The sequence below is a fragment of the Notamacropus eugenii genome, chromosome 1 (genome assembly GCF_028372415.1).
Source record: "Notamacropus eugenii isolate mMacEug1 chromosome 1, mMacEug1.pri_v2, whole genome shotgun sequence".
NCBI classification, from domain to species: Eukaryota; Metazoa; Chordata; class Mammalia; order Diprotodontia; family Macropodidae; genus Notamacropus; species Notamacropus eugenii.
This window is the reverse complement of record NC_092872.1, coordinates 199,861,125-199,869,946: the sequence shown is the minus strand read 5'-3', so window position 1 is coordinate 199,869,946 and position 8,822 is coordinate 199,861,125.

The following is an 8,822-nucleotide window of genomic DNA, read 5'->3' as shown; positions in this document are numbered from 1 at the left end:
AGTAGGACTATGGATTCAACTTTTGGACACTGAACTTAATGCAGCACACTAGTTTGTTTGGCTGTCATATCTGTTGATTCGTATTGAACAAATACCTCCTCCTCCAGATCTTTTTCACAGAAATCATCGTCTAGCCATGTATTCTCCAATTTTTGGACATCTATTTTGTTTCTAATTCTTTGCCATCACAAAAAGTACATCTATAAATATTTTGGTGTATATGAGGGCTTTCTTCTTATCGATGGCTTCCTTGGCGTATGAGCCCAGCAATGGAATCTTGGAGTTCAAGGGACGTTTTAATCACTTTATTTGCACAATTCCAAATAGCTTTCCAAAATGGTTGTACCATTTCCCATCTCCACCAATAATGTAGTAGTGTGCCTATCATTCCACTACTCCTCTAACATTGAGTATTTCCATTTTGGCCATTTTGGCCAAATTATGGGGTAAAAGGTAAAACCTCAGGATTGTTTTGATTTTCATTTCTCTAATAATTAGTGATTTAGAGCATTCTTTCATGTGGTTGTACATACTTTGAAATTCTTATTTTGGGAACTATTTATAGCCTTTGATCATTTATCTTTTGGGGAACAACTATCAGTCTTATACATACTTCTATATTTATATATTGTTTATATATTTCATATGTTGTTTATATATTTTGAATATCAAATCTCTATCTGCTTAATTTAACATAAATTTTTTTTCTCATTTGATCACCTCCCCTCTTGTCCTCAGTGCAGGTACCAACAATGGTCCAAATGTAACAAGACAGAATTTTTAAAACCTAAATGTGAAGTTTAATAATTTTTTTAAATTGTCTTCATAAGTGTGTGTGTGTGTGTGTGTGTTCATCCTTTGTTGCCAAAGAAGACCATGCCATCAGAGAAATGATGACATGACTTGCACTTGACTTTGTTTTGAGTGAGGAAGGACTGTGCAGGTCATCAGCCTCACTTCTCCTCCAGAGCCATCTGAATCCAGTGACCACATATTCATCAGGATAACTAGAGATGACCCAGGATGAGGCAATTGGAGTTAAGTGACCTGCCCAAGATCCCATAGCTAGTGAGTGTCAAGTGTCTGAGGTGAGATTTGAACTCAGGTCCTCCTGACTCCTGCACTGGTGCTCTATCCACTGCACCACCTAGCTGCCCCTGTCTTCATAAGTATGGCATGGCTAGAGCTTGTTGATGTGAAAAGAAATCTGGGTACTATAGTGGACTACAAAGTCAATATGAATTAACAATATGACATCATACCCCTCAATATAATCTTTGTCTTCAATAAGAGAGGCATAGTGTATTCCACTGGTCAGAACACACTTGAAGTATTGTGTTCAGTCCTGGGTACCACAGTTTTGAAAGGACATTAATATTTACAAACACTAAATGTGTATGTGTAGTGACTATTTGTACAATGTGTATATGTAATGACTATTTACCTTGGCATCTTGAAACGAGGACTTTTCACCTCCTATAGAACTTTAAACCAAACTGTAAGAAAATTACCTTTTAGCAAGTTCTGGAAAACATTTGACAAATGTCTGTCAAAATGGATTTACAATTACTGTTAAGGATCATTTTTTGGGAAAGAGTATTTTGTTTTATGAATGTTTTTAGATTTTTTTTCTTTGAGTACAGAGTGGGAGTCAAGAACATAAAGGTTGATGTAGTTTTTCATGTAATGACATAGGACTGGCATTACAATAGTAAAACAAATCTACCATGCAATTTGTGAAATTAATCTTTTTTTTTTTAATTTAACTTTTAACATTTATTTTCACAAAGTTTTGGGTTACAAATTTTCTCCCCTTTTATCCCCTCCCCGCCCCCAAACCCAAGCATTCTAATTGCCCCTGTGACCAATCTGCTCTCTCTTCTATCCTCCCTCTCTGCCCTTGTCTCCGTCTTCTCTTTTGTCCTGTAGGGCCAGATAGCTTTCTTTACCCCTTAACCTGTATTTCTTATTTCCTAGTGGTACGAACATTACAGTTGATCCTAACACTTTCAGTTCCAACTTCTTTAGCTCCCTCCCTCTCCACCCCTTCCCTTTGGAGGACAAGGAATTCAATATAGGCCAAATCTGTGTAGTTTTGCAAATGATTTCTATACTAGTTGTGTTGTATAGGACTAACTATATTTCCCTCCATCCTATCCTGTCCCCCATTACTTCTATTCTCTTATGATCCTTTCCCTCCCCATGAGTGTCGACCTCGGATTGCATTCTCCTCCCCATGCCCTCCCCTCTATCTTCCCCCCCACCCTGCTTGTGCCCTTGTCCCCCATTCTCCTGTATTGTGAGATAGATTTTCCTATCAAAATGAGTGTGCATTATATTCTTTCCTTTAGTGGAATGTGATGAGAGTAGACCTCATGATTTTCTCTCGCCTCCCCTCTTTATCCCTCCACTAATAAGTCTTTGCTTACCTCTTTTATGAGAGGTAATTTGCCCCATTCAATTTCTCCCTTTCTCCTCCCAATATATTTCTCTCTCACTGCTTGATTTCATTTTTTTTTTTTAAGATATGATCCCATCCTCTTCAATTCACTCTGTGCACTCTGTCTCTATGTATGTGTGCGTGTGTGCATGTGTGTGTGTGTACTCCCACCCAGTACCCAGATACTGAAATGTTTCAAGAGTTACAAATATTGTCTTTCCATGTAGGAATGTAAACAGTTCAACTTTAGTAAGTCCCTTATGACTTCTCTTTGCTGTTCACCTTTTCATGGTTCTCTTCATTCTTGTGTTTGAAAGTCAAATTTTCTTTTCAACTCTGGTCTTTTCATCAAGAAAACCTGAAAATCCTCCATTTCATTGAAAGACCATTTTTTCTCCTGAAGTATTATACTCAGTTTTGCTGGGTAGGTGATTCTTGGTTTTAGTCCTAGTTCCTTTGACCTCTGGAATATCCTATTCCATGCCCTTAGATCCCTTAATGTAGAGGGTGCTAGATCTTGTGTTATCCTGATTGTATTTCCACAATACTTGAATTGTTTCTTTCTAGCTGCTTGCAATATTTTTCTCTTTGACCTGGGAATTCTGGAATTTGGCCACAATGTTCCTAGGAGTTTCTCTTTTTGGATCTCTTTCATGCGGTGTTCTGTGGATTCCTTGAATATTTATTTTGCCCTCTGGTTCTAGAATCTCAGGGCAGTTTTCCTTGATAATTTCATGGAAGATGATGTCTAGGCTCTTCTTTTGATCATGGTTTTCAGATAGTCCCAGAATTTTTACATTGTCTCTCCTGAATCTATTTTCCAGGTCAGTTGTTTTTCCAATAAGATATTTCACATTATCTTCCATTTTTCAAATCTTCTCGCTATGTTCTGTGATATCTGTCTTTCTCATAAAGTCCTTAGCGTCCATCTGTGCCATTCTAGTTTTGAAAGAACTATTTTCTTCAGTGAGCTTTTGAATCTCCTTTTCCATTTGGCTAATTCTGCTTTTGAAAGCATTCTTCTCCTCATTGGCTTTTTGAACCTCTTTTGCCAATTGAGTTAGGCTAGTTTTCAAGGTGTTAATTTCTTCAGCATTTTTTTGGTTCTCCTTTAGCAGGGAGCTGATCTGCTTTTCATGCTTCTCTTTCATCCCTCTCATTTCTCTTCCCAGTTTTTCCTCCACCTCTCTAACTTGATTTTCAAAATTCTTTTTGAGCTCTTCCATGGCCTGAGCCCATTGGGTGGGCTGGGACACAGAATCCTTGATTTCTGTGTCTTTGTCTGATGGTAAGCATTGTTCTTCCTCATCAGAAAGGAAGGGAGGAAATGTCTGTTCTCCAAGAAAGTAGCCATCAATAGTTTTATTTCTTTTCCCTTTTCTGGGCATTCTCCCCAGCCAGTGACTTGACCTCTGAATATTCTCCTCACACCCACCTGGCCTCCTGGTCCTCCCAGCCAGCGTTTGGGGACTGGGATTCAAATGCTGCTTCCCGCCTTAGGGCTTTTGGCGGGGGCAGGGCTGCTATTCAGTGTGAGAATTAAGTTCAGATGGTCGGGTCGGGGCAGGGCGGCCTCTCAGGCTCAGTTCCCTCAGGGGGTTTATGTACAGACCTTCCACAATGAATCCAGGCTCCCGCCCGCTTAGGGAGCCCCTGTCTGCAACCGCCTCTCAGCTTCTATCTCCCGGGGGGGGCACCCCACTCCCCTCTCGACCCGCCAAAGTGACTCTCTCACCGACCCCCATCACCTGTGGGTGGAGGGGCTTGTGCCGCCGCTGGAGATCCCGTCCCTGAAGCCTGCTCGGATCTGTACCTCTTGGAGCCGCGGCCGCCGCGGGTCTGGGCTGGGCTCCGCGTCTGCAGCGCGACGGACCTTTTGTGAGAGGTTTGCAGGTCCCTCTGTGGGTGGAGGGTCCCGCGTGGCCGCTGGAGATCCCGTCCCTGAAGCCTGCTTGGATCTTTTCCTCACGGTATCGCGGCCGCTGCAGGGCTGCACTCAGCTCCCAGTCCCGGCGCCCAGTCCGCAGCGCGAAGGACCCCCCATGAGAGGTTTGCAGGTCTCTCCGGAACAGAAATCTCCCTCGCTCCAATATTCCGTGGCCTCTGGGTGCAGAATTCACCGTGAGTTGGTCCCCTCTAGCTGTTCTGTGGGTTGTGGGTTTGGAGCTATGTGTATGTGCGTCTTTCTACTCCGCCATCTTGGCTCCACCCCCAAAATTAATCATTTTTAAACAAAAAATATAACTAGTATTTGTTAATTTCTAAGCGTTAAGCATTTTATATTAAGCAATATTCACTTAATTAAAAAATGAACATTGACAAGTTGGGATAAAACATTTGAGTTGAAGGATCAAAGGATTGAAGACTGTGCCTTAAGAGAAGACAATCACTGTCTTTAAATGTCATAAGAGCCAGCCATAAGATTTTGAGCCAAAAGGGAGAACAGATGCACATTTTACATGGAAGAGGGCAATTGGCCTTTGACCAATTGTTCCGAATTAGAATAGGCTTTCTTTGGGGGATAGTGGATTTCCCACTGAAGGTCTTTAATAAGAGATTTTATGAATACTTGTTGGGAATTTTGGAGAAAGGATGCCTGCTCAGATTGGCATCAACCTAGACTTCTGAGATCCCTACTAATGCTGAAATTAGATTAAATGAAAAATTTCAGCAAAGGGCAAGTGGTAAAATGTTGCTACCTTGCATTTCATATAGCAATTTCCATAGAAATAAAAACTACTTGAGTCTTTTTTGTTGTAATTCAATAAAAGAACACACCTATGAAGTGATAGGATCTCAACAAGGAACAGCTCTATGGAGGAGTAAGGAAGGTATACAGCTGCCTGCAGGTGCTGATTTACACCGTGGGCTTGTTTAAATCACTTTGATGCTTTTCTTTGACCCTTGATGCTGGCATTAGAGAGGGTAAGATGGTAGAAAACAGCCCCTAGGTGTAATGAAGAAAGCAGTATGTTCAAGGAGCTGGTGGTTATTTAGGTCATGTGACTTGGTGTGCAGTGTAGGGTAAAGGGGGAAGGGAATAAGCATTAATTAAATGTCCACCATGTACTAGGTGCTGTGCTAAGCACTTTACAAATATTTCATTTGACCGTCATCTGAGAGGGAGATGTTATTAACCCAATTTTACAGCTGAGGAAACTAAGACAGATAAAGGTTAGGTGATGTACCCAGGCTCACACAGCTGGCAAGTATCTGGGACTAGATTTAAACTCAGATCTTCCTGACTCCAAGCCCAGTTCCACCTAGCTAATAACTCAGTAGGAGAGCACTGGTGAATATGTGTAGAATGGGATGAATCATTTAGGAAGAATGATTGTATTGGAAAAAGTGCATGAACTGAAAGTACAAACAGGAGCCTGTGTGTGATCTGAGGAACTATCAAGGGGTTGAATCTAGGACAAGTGTGATGCTGGAATTCCCCACCTGTTCATGGGGCCTGGAGAGACTCAGTGTGCCATGAAGCACACTACATGAGGGCAGCAATGATGCTTGGTCAATGATCAGATTAAGATTAGTGTGTGTGTTCGTCCGTTGCCAAAGAGGACCATGCCTTCAGAGAAATAATGACATGACTTGCACTTGACTTTGTTTTGAGTGAGGGAGGGCTGTGCAGGTCACCAGCCTCACTTCTCCTCCAGAGCCATCTGAATCCAGTGACCAGATGTTCATCAGGATGACTGGAGATGATCCAGGATGAGGCAGTTGGGGTTAAGTGACTTGCCCAAGGTCACACAGCTAGTGAGTGTCAAGTGTCTGAGGTAAGATTTGAACTCAGGTCCTCCTGACTCCTGCACTGGTGATCTACTCACTGCACCACCTAGCTGCCCTGATTAAGATTAGTATCATTTATCTGAATCAGCATTTTCTGAGTTCCCTTTACCCTCTGCATAAGAAAGGAAGGTATCCAGGAAGGCACAAGGAGACCTAGAGCTCAGGGCATGAAGGTAATATGAATGAATCAATGCCATGAGATCATAAAAGTCTATCATCACTTTTACACAATTACTAATTTCATTTTGCAAGCTCTGGATCTGCTTACACTTTCAAGCTCTTTTCTCCCCCATGCAGAGAATACTGGAAATTCAGAATTGTGCCAACAAGATATACCATATCTGACAAGACTTTCTCATCTCTCTCCTTAGAAAGCTAAGATCATTCCTGAGAGAGGGCACTAAGATCAGTGCACACCCAGTCTTAGCTGACATCTTATCTTATTGGCTACCTGTCCAGGCTGAGTACATACACTAACTTCCTCAAACTCAATCTTCACTTCTAGCATTACCTCTAAATCAAAGTTCACTCTGGAGGCAAAATCTAAAACCCCAGGAATTCATAATTGGACAGACCCACAAACTGATAGGGATCTATACCCAAACACACAAACCAACACTGACTCACTCTCAGCTTTTACAAAACCATGTTACTCTTGAATCATATATTCTTTCTCATCACACTTTCACACCACTATCCACTTCCCTAAAGGATTTTGCTTTACTCTCCTTATATATTTCTCCAGGTTCCATACACCTGAAAGCTGATTTCCTAACCAAACTGATTATTAGCCTCAGGAGAAGATTCTGACCACTCTCTGATACTAGGATATAATGTACAACTGCAGTCAGCTATGAATTCCCTTTAGTTCAGATACATTTCCCCTGCAAACTTGATGAAATTTACATTCATTCACCTGAGGAGGAAAGAATGAAATACAACATGGAGAGAAAAATAGCAATGCTGTATGCTCCCTGCTTCATGGTGTCCCAGCTAAGGAGTTAAAGACTCTTGGCACCACCAGGAGGTTTACTGCATTTCTTCCTTGCTCATCACCACCAGGGAAGAGAAAGACTTGAGTGCCCCTGTTGCACCCTTTCACATGTACATTCAGTCCTGGTCCAGCAGATAATTAAAATAATTTTCATCAACCCATAGTAAGATGACAGGAAACAGTTCCAGACTACCTATATATGCTCTAAAGTAGAAGGCAGTTCCCTCTGCATATGTCTGGAAGCAGGCTCACTAAGCAGCTTATATAGGTTTTGTAGCAAACAGAGTATACCATGCATGCTCAAAGAGATGGACCCTTATTGGCCAATCTCCCATTATCTATCTTTTCTTGAATTATTTTTTCATTGATTCCTTTCTACAATGCTTCACTTCTGTTTTCTCATTGTCTTCCTTTCTCCATATGCTTTCACAGTTTTTGTCTACTAGTTTGATTTGTTATAATTCCCATAAAATCCTCTTTTTTTTCCTTTTGGAGGCAAACAGGGTTTAGAGACTTACCCAAGGTCACACAGCTAATAAGTGTCTGAGGCCAGATTTGAATTCAGGTCCTCTTGACTCCAGGGTCCATACTCTATCCAATGCACCACCTAGCCATTCCCATAGAATCAAATAATTTTAGAACAGGAAGAAACCTGGAAGTCTATCTAGTCATTGAACTCTAGAATATTATATTTTTAAGGATCCTGGAAGTCATTTGATCTAATAAAAATATACACAAATCTCCTAATCTCCATTCCTGATAAGTAGTGAGCCATTTTTAAGTGAAAACCACCAGAAATGGGGAACTTGTTTACCTACTGAGGCCACACATTCAGTTTTTTGTACAGCTCTCATTGGCATGAAGGGCTTCCTTTTACAGAGTCAAAAATCTGCCTTCTTGCAAATTCCATCCATTGGTACTAATTCTCCCTTTTGGGACCAAGCAACTCAAGTGTAATCCTTTTTCTATGCAATCCAAATTCTTCATTTTGTTGATGAGGAAACTGAAGTTTAGAGAACCTAGTGATTTGCCCAAGGTCATACATTTAGTTAATGGTCAGACCAGGATAACAACCCAGGTCTCTTCACTCAATTAAAATGCTCTTTTCACCACATCACAGTGTCTTTTTTACCTAATTTACTTGTAGGAACTTATTACATCAGTGTGGTACCTATGGTAGAGGAATCGTGGTATAGTGATTAGAGCACAGGGATTGAGTTAGGAAAATTTTGGTTAAAATCCCATTTCTGATACTGGATAACTATGGAAACCCAGTAAGTCATTAACATCTTTATACCTCAAGAATTGTCTAGAAATTCATACCTATCAGATTGACTAACATGACAAAACAGGAAGATAACAAATGTTTGAGAAAATGTGGGTAATTGGAACACTAATGCATTGTTGGTGGGGTTGTGAATTGATCCAACCATTCTGGAGAGCAATTTGGAACTATGCCTAAAGGACTAGAAAATTGTGCCTATCCTTTGACCCAGGAATACCACTTCTAGGTCTGTATCCCAAAGAGATCATAAAAATGGGAAAAGGACACATATGTACATAAATATTTATAGCAGCTCTTTTTGCGGTGGCAAA